The sequence below is a fragment of the Oratosquilla oratoria genome, chromosome 11, assembly GCF_046742065.1.
Source record: "Oratosquilla oratoria isolate Oo_2021 chromosome 11, ASM4674206v1, whole genome shotgun sequence".
Lineage (NCBI taxonomy): Eukaryota > Metazoa > Arthropoda > Malacostraca > Stomatopoda > Squillidae > Oratosquilla > Oratosquilla oratoria.
The window spans coordinates 42,434,308-42,444,307 of NC_134787.1; the positions used below are offsets into that span (position 1 = coordinate 42,434,308).

The 10,000-nt window shown below is 43.9% G+C and overlaps 1 pseudogene; it reads right to left on the reverse strand.

Moving 5' to 3' along the window:
- The window catches only part of LOC143030028 (uncharacterized), a 12,678-nt pseudogene extending 6,004 nt beyond the window's left edge, over positions 1-6,674 (reverse strand).
- Between the last annotated feature and the right edge of the window lie 3,326 nt (positions 6,675-10,000).

Below are 10,000 nucleotides of genomic sequence, written 5' to 3' on the forward strand. Positions count from 1 at the left end.
GACTAAAGCCCCATTCAGTGGATGAGGGTTGGGTTCTGGAGAACTGAAGACTGACCAGTCGCAGGTAGCCGGTGGATCGGGACAGGAACTACTGGCGTGGTGGGGGCGCAAGGGTGGGTTCTGGCCGAACCCGACCACGAAGCTCCTCCCGGCGTCTCCGAGGATGTAATGGATCTGTTGTTTGGCAAAGTCTCTGTAGATGTCGGGTTTGATACCCTGAGCTGCTGCCCGGAGGCATACAAAGACAGCATTCGAGGCATAACGGAGGGATCCCCACTGAGAGATGTGCACTAAACCCTTTGGTGTGCGGGGCTTGTTGTTCATGATATCGTCGCAGAAGCTTTTGATCGCTGTTTTGTATTCCGTTTCATCCGTTAATTGGGCGAGGAGCACTTGGACGCCTGGGGCTTTCTGGTCCCAAGAGAACTCGTTAGGAAGGTTCCCAAGGTTAAAATCTTCGTAATGATCAGCTGCTTCAGTTAAATAAAAAGTCTCATTAGTGGCTCTATAGAGCCAAACAGCTGCCCACGCCAGTTCGTCTCCGTAGCCACTCCAGCTCTTATAGTACTCCTTGGCGTCGGCGATCGAATCAGAGTACTTTCCTCTGTAGGTATCAGCAAACTCGTACAGTTTCCTGGCGTGCTGGAGACAGTCATCGGCGTAGGTGGGGTCTGAGTCCCTGAAGAGGATGGAAGCTGCAGCCAGGGCGGCTGCCGTCTCTCCCGCCAGATCTGATCCAGGATTGTCTTTGGTGATCTTGTAGGCAGGGCGCTACATCGTCATATCCTCCGGTCTTCCCCAATAGGCATGGTCCCACTCTCCTTTGCCCACCTGCCCGTAGAAGACGAAATCTGACACGTGCGCCTTAATGAAATAGTCAGTGGCCCACTTGACGGCTTCTTTCGCATGGCTCCATTCACCTTAAAAAAGGGGAATAAGGAACCAAACTTAAAATTATAGTAAAGAAAGAAAGAAATTCTAATAAATTATGAACAATGCCAAACTCACCTGCAACTTCATAGCCTCTTTTGTTCTCGATGGCTCCCCATGCCAATACGGTTGTCGTAGCGGCCATCGGGAATCCAAACTTCACATAATCACCAGCTGGTATACGAAATATGAAAAAAGTATGAGGATATTAGTATGTACATGTGTGTGTGTGTGTGTGTGTGTGTGTGTGTGTGTGTGTGTGTGTGTCTGACTCAGTTTCAGATACACTTAAGTTTCATATATGCCATGTACAAGCACTAGCAAATCTTTATAGATTTGTAGGTATTAATATACACACCATCATAGTATCCTCCTTTTAAATCAATATGTTCTTTAGTGTCAGGGTCTTGGGCATCATCCAGGGTAGAGTCACGCCTCCATGTCACTCTCTGAGTGTCTGGAAGTTCTCCAGACCTTTGAGCCTCGTAGAAGAGCAAAGACAAGCGCAAGACCTCTTCGTAGCTGTAGGGGACATTGCCGCATGATAAGTTCCCAGGAGTTATAGTTGTTGTTTCTGTTGTTCCCGTCGTTGTTGTTGCTGCTCCTGAAGTTGCTGCTGCTTCTGTTGTTGGTGATACTGTTGTAACTACTGTTGCTGTTATTGATGCTGCTGTTGTTGTTGTTGCTACTTCTGTTGTTGCTGATGCGGTAGTTGTTGCTGCTGTTGTTGTTGTTGCTGTTGCTGTTGTTGCTACTTCTGTTGTTGTTGCTTCTGCTGCTGTTGTTGCTACTTTTGTTGTTGCTGCTGCAGTTGTTGCTGCTGTTGTTGTTGTTGCTGCTGTTGTTGTTGCTGCTGATGTTGTTGCTACTTCTGTTGTTGTTGCTGTTGTTGCTGCTGTTGTTGTTGCTGCTCCTGAAGTTGCTGCTGCTTCTGTTGTTGGTGATACTGTTGTAACTACTGTTGCTGTTGTTGATGCTGCTGTTGTTGTTGTTGCTACTTCTGTTGTTGCTGATGCGGTAGTTGTTGCTGCTGTTGTTGTTGTTGCTGTTGTTGCTACTTCTGTTGTTGTTGCTTCTGCTGCTGTTGTTGCTACTTTTGTTGTTGCTGCTGCAGTTGTTGCTGCTGTTGTTGTTGTTGCTGCTGTTGTTGTTGCTGCTGATGTTGTTGCTACTTCTGTTGTTGTTGCTGTTGTTGCTGCTGCTGTTGTTGTTGTTGTTGCTACTATTGTTTCTACTTCTGTTGTTGTTGTTGCCGCTGTAGCTCTTTCTGACGTTGTTGTTGTTGGTGCTGTTGTTGCTTCTGTTGTTGTTGTTGCTGCTGTTGCTGCTGCTGTTGGTGTTGTTGTTGTTGTTGTCGTTCCCTAGACTGTCTGTCCGAGCAGTCCCGTCTCCCCAAGGAAGGCCACAGCCGAAACTGGGTTTTCCCACAAATCCTTTATAGAGTGTATGTTGTGTTGTTTGCGTGCATGATTGTGTATAATGCAGTCTTCCATTATGTGTTGTATGGTATGGGGTGAAGTGTTACATCCTGGGCAGCTGTTCACAACACGGTCGTCCAGCCTCTTCTGGTAGCTTAGAAGTGCTGGGTGGTGACCGCATCGCAGTCTGGCCAAGTGGACTCTGTCCTTACGTGGGAGAGAGGATTCAGAAGGGTGGATATCAGGGGGTCTGGCATGTAGCAGTGTGTTGTCTTTCAGTGTGTTAATGGAGCGGTGAGTGATATGATTATGAATATGTTTCCGGAGGCTGGTATTTGGTGGTTGTGGAGGAAGAGAAGAGAGTATCTGTGTGTAATAAAGGTCTATGGGTGTAGTTTTAATGTTTCTTGGTGTGTGTGGGTGTTCTGCTATGTAGTGTAGCGGGTGTGATGTGTTTGTGGTGGCTGCAGCAAGTGTTTGTGTGCCTCTCATGTCGAGGTGGTCCTTGACTTTGAGGACTTTTGTTTCATGGTGTAAATGGTCTGTAGGTGATGTATTTGTGCAGCCTGTAATTGTTTTTAGGGCTTTGTTTTGTATGATTTGAAGGGTGTTGTGGTGTGTCTCACTGAGATTAGGAGCCCATGCAGGACTCGCATAATTCATCACTGAGCGTATGCATTGTTTGTATATTGTTATATTAGTTTCTTTGTTTTGTCCAAATGTTGTTCCAGTGATTGACTTGAGTGCGTTAAGTCTAGGTGTGCATTTGTTTTTTATGTTTGTGAGGTGTTGTTTGAAAGACATGGATGTATCGTATGTTACACCAAGAATTTTCGGTGTGTTTGTGTGTGGTATTAGAGTGTTGTTGATGTAGAGATGAGGTATGTATTTGTGTTCTTTTGTCCAGTTGGTGAGAAGTGTTGCTGTAGATTTGGTTGGAGCTATTTTGAGTCTGTTTTTGATGAACCATGTGTTGAGTGTGTCAAGGTAAGGCTGGATTATTTCTGCAGCTTTGTCTGTGTTACGATGTGTGCATGTGATTGTTATGTCGTCTGCGTAGGAAGAGATTTGTATTTCTGAGGTGTCTGGCGTGGGTAAGTCATGCATGTATAGATTAAATAATGTGGGGGATAGAACTGAGCCCTGTGGTACTCCGTTCTTAATGTTTCTGATGTGCGATGATTGGCCATTATATGACACATGAGCATTCCTGCCTGCCAGATAATTGGCCAGCCATCTTTTGGTGTTATTGTGCATGTCTGTGTTATATATTTTATTTGTTAGGTTGTGGCGGGGGATAGCATCAAAAGCTTTACTAATGTCCAATGTTATAAGAAGTGTTCTGTGGTGGGGCCTATCTGAATTGATGCCATCTAAAATTCTTTGTGTGAGGTTTGTCAGAAGAGTGTTTGTGGAGTGTAGTGGCCTAAAACCGTGTTGTGAGTCAGCAAGGGGAATATATGGTGTGACAAGTTTAAGTATTAGGCGTTCAATGACTTTAGAGGGGGTGCAGAGAAGTGTGATTGGGCGGTGCGATGTTGGGATTGTTGGGTCTTTGTTCGGTTTTGGAATGGTGATTATTTTACCATGCTTCCAGATGTCGGGTATAGTGTTGTGTGAATAGCTGTAGTTTGCAATGTTTGTGAGTGCGTGTATACCTTGTGGTCCAATGTGTTTTAGGTGGATGTTGCTTATGTTATCAGGGCCACAGGCAGATGAGTGCTTGAGACTATGCATTATGAGTTTTGTCTGACTGTCTATGAAGGGTGTATAGTCTGAGTCTGTGGGAAAGTCTTTCTTACGTCGAATGGTGCGTCGGTCGTCAGGGTGAGATGTAAGATGGCTCGTCTGTGAAAAAATGACGTATGAGTGCGTTTGCTTGTTGTCTGTTTGAGGGTAGATTATCTGTTGTTGTGATTATTGCTGCGTGAGAGCGTGTAGTGTTAGTGTTGGATAGTGTGATGCTGTTGAGTGTTTTGTACAATTTGCTGGTGTTTGTTTTGTGATCAAGTGTATTGATAAAGTTTTGCCAATTTTGTGTTTTTTGTTCATGTATTTTATTGGCAATCACAGTGTTTAGTGTTTGTATTTGGTCTGCTATGTTTTGAGGGATAGGTGTGGGGGTATCGTGTTTAAGTGTGTCACGTTGTCTGATGAGGCCTTGGATTTCTGGTGTGAAGTTGGGGTTGTGTGATTTTCTGTTGCCTCTAGGGATGTATCTCTTGTCTGCGTTTTGTATGATTGTATTAAAAGCGTGCACAGCATTGTTTATGTTTGTGATTGGTGTACTGTTAAGTGTTTCAAAATGTTGTTCTGTCTCTTCATTAAAGGCTTCCCAGTTAGCTCTCTTGTAATTGGTGTAAGTGTGTCTGTGGCCAGCTGGGGTGCATCTTGTTTTGGTGGTGATGATGATTGGAAGGTGGTCAGAACCAAGGGCTCCGACCACTCTCCATGATGTTGTTGGGGTTAGGCAGGGGGAGCAAAAGGTGATATCAGGAGAGGAGGGAGTGTAGAGGGCTTGGTATGGGATATGTGTATGATTATGCGTGTTGTTCATGATAGTCAATGAGTCGAATTGAGTCTGTATATCAAGCCCTCTGTCTGTGTCAGGGTTGTCGACAAACCAGGCAGACGACTTGGCGTTGAAGTCACCACCCATGATCAGGTTGGGGATTGAGGTTAGTTGGCTGAGTTGAGGTCTGAAGGTGTTTGGAACTGTGGGGGATGATTGGGGGGGAATGTACATGTTAACTATTGTTAGTGTTGAATTGTTGCCTGTGCGGATACGAATGGATTGGGTTTCAGTTGTGTTATCTGTGGTAGGGAGGAGAATTTTGGTTGTGGCACTTGTGTCCACAAAACAGATGGAATGGTGGATCAGGGTGATGAGTCCACCGCCATTGCCGTCAGTCCGGTCTTGTCTGATGGTGGTGTAATTATGAAATGATGGTGTTTTGTGTGAGTGTCTTAATTTTGTTTCTTGTAGAATTGCAATGTGTATGTTGTGTTGTTTGAGAAAGTGTTCAAGTTCATGTTTTTTAGTGTTAATTCCGTCAATGTTGTGTTGTAATATGTTGATGTTGTGTGTTTTGTATGTGTTGTATGTTGCCTTTTTGGGTTGAGGTTGGGGTGGTAGTGGGGAAGGTGTAGGATCTGGGTCAGAGGGGGGGAAAGGAGAGATCGGGGACAAAGGAAGGGGAGTACTAATCGGGGGTAAGGGCAAAGGGAAATTGGGAGTGGGTAAGGGTGTTGGCTGTGGTTGGGGAGGTGGGATTGGGGTTACTGGAGGGCAGGTAGAACATGTCCAAGTGTTTGTGTATTGGTTTGTGTCAGCAAGTGTTGTACAAGTGAGGTGGGCCCAGTTTTTGCACATATTGCACTGAACTGAGCCCTTTGTCTGTCTGCTCGAAGTAATGGGTTTAGAGCATGTTGGGCATGTGTATTTTGTGGTGGGCCCAGGATTGCTCTCTACATCTCCGGCTAAAAGTAGAAGAAGAGGGGTGATCGCCGGAAAATGACCCCTCAGTGCAGAAAAAACGTAACATTGTGTGTTGGAAAAAAAGGATTGTGGTACTCCCCCAGGTAGGCGTAGCTCCTCCTTGGGGATCGGTGCCATCTGCGTAGAGCTGATGGCCAGGGGTAGTTGCTGCTGATTGGCCCCCAACTCTTGGGGTTGGGGGGTGGTCCCACGACGTAGACGTTGCTAGTACTGTTGTTGTTGTCACTGATGGAAATGGAAAGATGAGTGCTTACTCAAAAACAATGCTTCCTCCTCTATTGCGTCTGTGCGTGAAGACACGGCTGAAACAAAGGAGGACTGATCAAGCCGCCCACAATGGATTTCAGAAACAAAACTCCTCAACCCCTCATCCCGGAGTTAGCACGTCGAGGTCCCAGTAGCTGGTCTCCAGAACAGTCCCAAAATTGAATCACTCTTTCAAAATCCAAATTACCTCCAACCTATCTTCCCTGTTTCACATTAGGCGTTCAGTATACTAGCACCTGTTCTTCCATACCTAAATACCTACTCCTAGCCGGTGACATTGGAACAAACCCAGACATCTACACATGCTTCATACGCACGTACGAGGCACATGAACTAATTACATACATCACTCCAATGTTACTTTGCAAGTACTGGATCCACATGGCATGCACTGCACTCAAAACACCAATCAATATGTTATTCACTGCAACATAACACACACTAAAAGTCACTCCCAAAAACACCTCATCACAAAACACAGCCAAAATACTCATAAGCTACACACGAATATAATCACAAACATGCACAGTAAACTGCAGGAATTCTTGCACAAACACCATTCCACTACAACAGAAAAGCAAATTCACCATACAGCATAGTACCTTTGTTCATAGACAACACTACAGTTAATGAAGAGAAAACACAACACAAACGTGGACTAATTATACTAATAATGCTGGTAACTGGCATAGACTAAGTCTTGTAATTTAATACGAAGTCATTGCAGCGATACCCCATGATCGAGACGCCTCTTCAGGTCAGCATTCAATGTCCATGTCTCACAGCCGTATAGCGAGACAGAGAACACAAGTGACTTGAAGATTCGAATCTCAGTCCTCCTGCATATGTGCTCCAGAAATAATGCCACAATTTTTTTTGGCTGTGAAAATCGTAATTTTTGCTTTACCAATATTTCCTTTTCAAATCTTGTTAACTACTTAGTGGCAATTTTAACCATGTTTTTCTTTTTCAGATTAGCTGTAAAATGTTTACTTTAAAGCAGAAGCAAAGAATTGTGCAATTCTGGTACGAGACATATTCATACGTGGAGGTTCGTCGCAAATTCCAGAACGAATTTGGACTTCACCGTAGCGTCAAAACACTGGACAACAAGTCAATCTGGAGGGTTGTTAAGCACTTCGAAAAGGAGCAAACACTCCACAATTGCAACAAGGGCAGAAGTGGCGCAAAACCAGTCCTCACGCCAGAGAAACGCCGGCAAATCAAGGACTCAGTTGTGAGAAGCCCCGAAAAGTCCTATCGCAGACGGGCACAAGAGCTAAGCCTTTCACCAACCACACTGCTGCGCTCCATGAGGAATGATCTGAAGCTCTTCCCCTACAGGATTTCCACTCATCATGTCTTGAAGGATGAGGAAAAGACCAGGCGCATTGAAACGTGTGAGTGGTTGGACTAGAAGCTGGAGCACTCACCTGGTTGGTTGGGTTGAACAACATCTGGTTCAGTGATGAGGCTCATTATCACCTCAATGGGTCGGCAAACAATCAAAATAACGTTTTCTGGGGGCAAGGAGCCTCCTGAGGAGATGAGTGAGAAACATCTGAAGGGCGCCAAAGTGACTGCATGGATCGCATTCAACCCCAGACATGATCTTCTCCGACCGTACTGGTTTCAGGACGGGGGTGGCAAGACAGTGACAGTCAACAGCGAGCGTTACTGTGAAATCATCAACAAGTTCAAAACTGAACTTGGTCAAAGGTTCACTGTCCACCAGAAGAACAGAATGTGATTTCAGCAAGATGGAGCTACGCCCCATACAGCTCACGATTCTCTCGCCTTGCTGAAGGAGCTTTTCGGGTCCCGCGTGATCAGTTTCCGCACAACACACGAGTGGGCACCTCATAGCCCTGACCTCAATCCCTTGGACTTTTGGTTCTGGGGAGCGTCTAAGGGAGAGGTGTATGCAAACAAGCCAACCAACCTTGACCAGTTAAAGCAGAGTGTCGAAGCTTATGCAGCCAATGTGACGGCGGAGACATGCCGCAAAGTCGCGGAGAATTTCTGCCTCCGGATCAAAGCATGTTTTAATCGACGTGGTGCTCACATCAAGCACGTGCACTTTAAGAAGTTTGCTTGAGTGCTGAACAAATTGCCATCATGTTAGCTTTTCAGAATGCTAAAGCTTGTTCTTGCATCTCTGTCCGTTCTTAAATAAACTGAGATCAAATTTGTGGCATTTTTTCTGGAGCACCCTATAGATAACAACAACGCCATATACTCTGGTTGAGCGAGTTCATAATACCATGAACCATAACAATCCTTCGAAGTACTTCCTGACATAACCCACCACTTTTATGCACTACACTACCAAGCTATGTAAAGCTTTCCAAGACCCCAATGTCCTCGCCACATGCATGGGCAGACTCTGTCATCTAGTAGGCTCCAAAATCCTGGACTTTGATCTTGGTCCAGCAAACTTGAAGTTCAAGCGGTCTCTCCTACATGAGTAGTGAATAGAGGGCTATCAACAGGACCTCCAACGACTCCGCAAGAAGAACAACATCATAAGTAAACACAAAGTCAGTGAACTTGTTGCTGCCCATAGATGCTACGCAACGAGATGATCGACAACTCTGTCCAATAACCATTCCATGCACATGAAAATATCGTACGCGTCAAAATATTTTTACTTTCGGACACGTTGAATAAAAACAACAACTTACTCTCGTTATTGCAAATTTCTTGGCCATTAAACTTCATCGAAATGATGGCTGGGAAACCAGAATTTACCTGGAATCTGTAAATGTGAAATATTTGAAAATTAGACAGAATGGATGGTAATGCACAAAATTATCAATGCACCATTATCATGAGTTCACTATTCCTAACTGAAAAGGGATATATGCAATGATGTCTAAGGGATTATCTATTTCAAACTAAAGTAATGTGAATATATTTTACTATTAATACAATACCATAAAGTCCATATATTCATCAGTTGAAAAAATAAAATAAAAAAGCAAGGACCAGAACTTCAAATAGATTGACAGGGTGTTAACGATTAATTGAAAATATGAACAATTTCCTGAGTCACCTAAACCTTGTGACGAGCGTGGTATTTCACATATTTCAGTATCTGATTACCAAGACAAAAGGTGATCTGTACATAAATTTAGCTCACCGGTATTGGAACTCGATAGCAAGTTGTGAGCCAACCTGGAGAACGGCGTTATAACTCTTATGGGTCAGCTTAACGTAGGTACTGGTCATCATTGCGATGTCTGCTATCGAGACCTGCAGAATGAGCAAATCAAGAAGTTTCCTCATGAAAAAAGAAACATACAAACGAGAAAACAAAACCTAGTAGAATTAGAACCAGCATAGATGAAGGCTCACACTTTCAAAGGAGCGTTTCGTAAGAGATGATTTCGAACGCTTTCAGTATGGTTAAATGAATATGCCCGATGTGTATTAGTTTACTGTAATGTCACGATCTCACTAATCTGGAGGAATTAAATTATGCCAGGTCATCATGATCAACTAACTAAAAGGAAATCTGATATTACATACACTCCCCAAATGTTAAAAGGCTTTAGTAATAGTTACTCTTACATGCATAATTTGTGAAGAGGAGAGTTCTAAAGTATAAGTGCAGGTATTGATCATATATATACTTTGCTCTAAACTGAATATGATTTTTGGCCTTATATGGAACTGCTGGAAGTGATCAAAATCTACTCTTTTTTTTATTTTTTATTTTTTTTAATAAACTACAAAACTGAGGATATGCTGTTTACCTGCTTAAAATTATCTGTTCAGTTATTAGACTTTAGTTCATTACTGTCCCCGACTGGAAGTGAGAGATATCCAAGTCGAGTTACAGGTCACTGATAACCGTGCCTCAGACTGGTAGGAATGCTTGTAA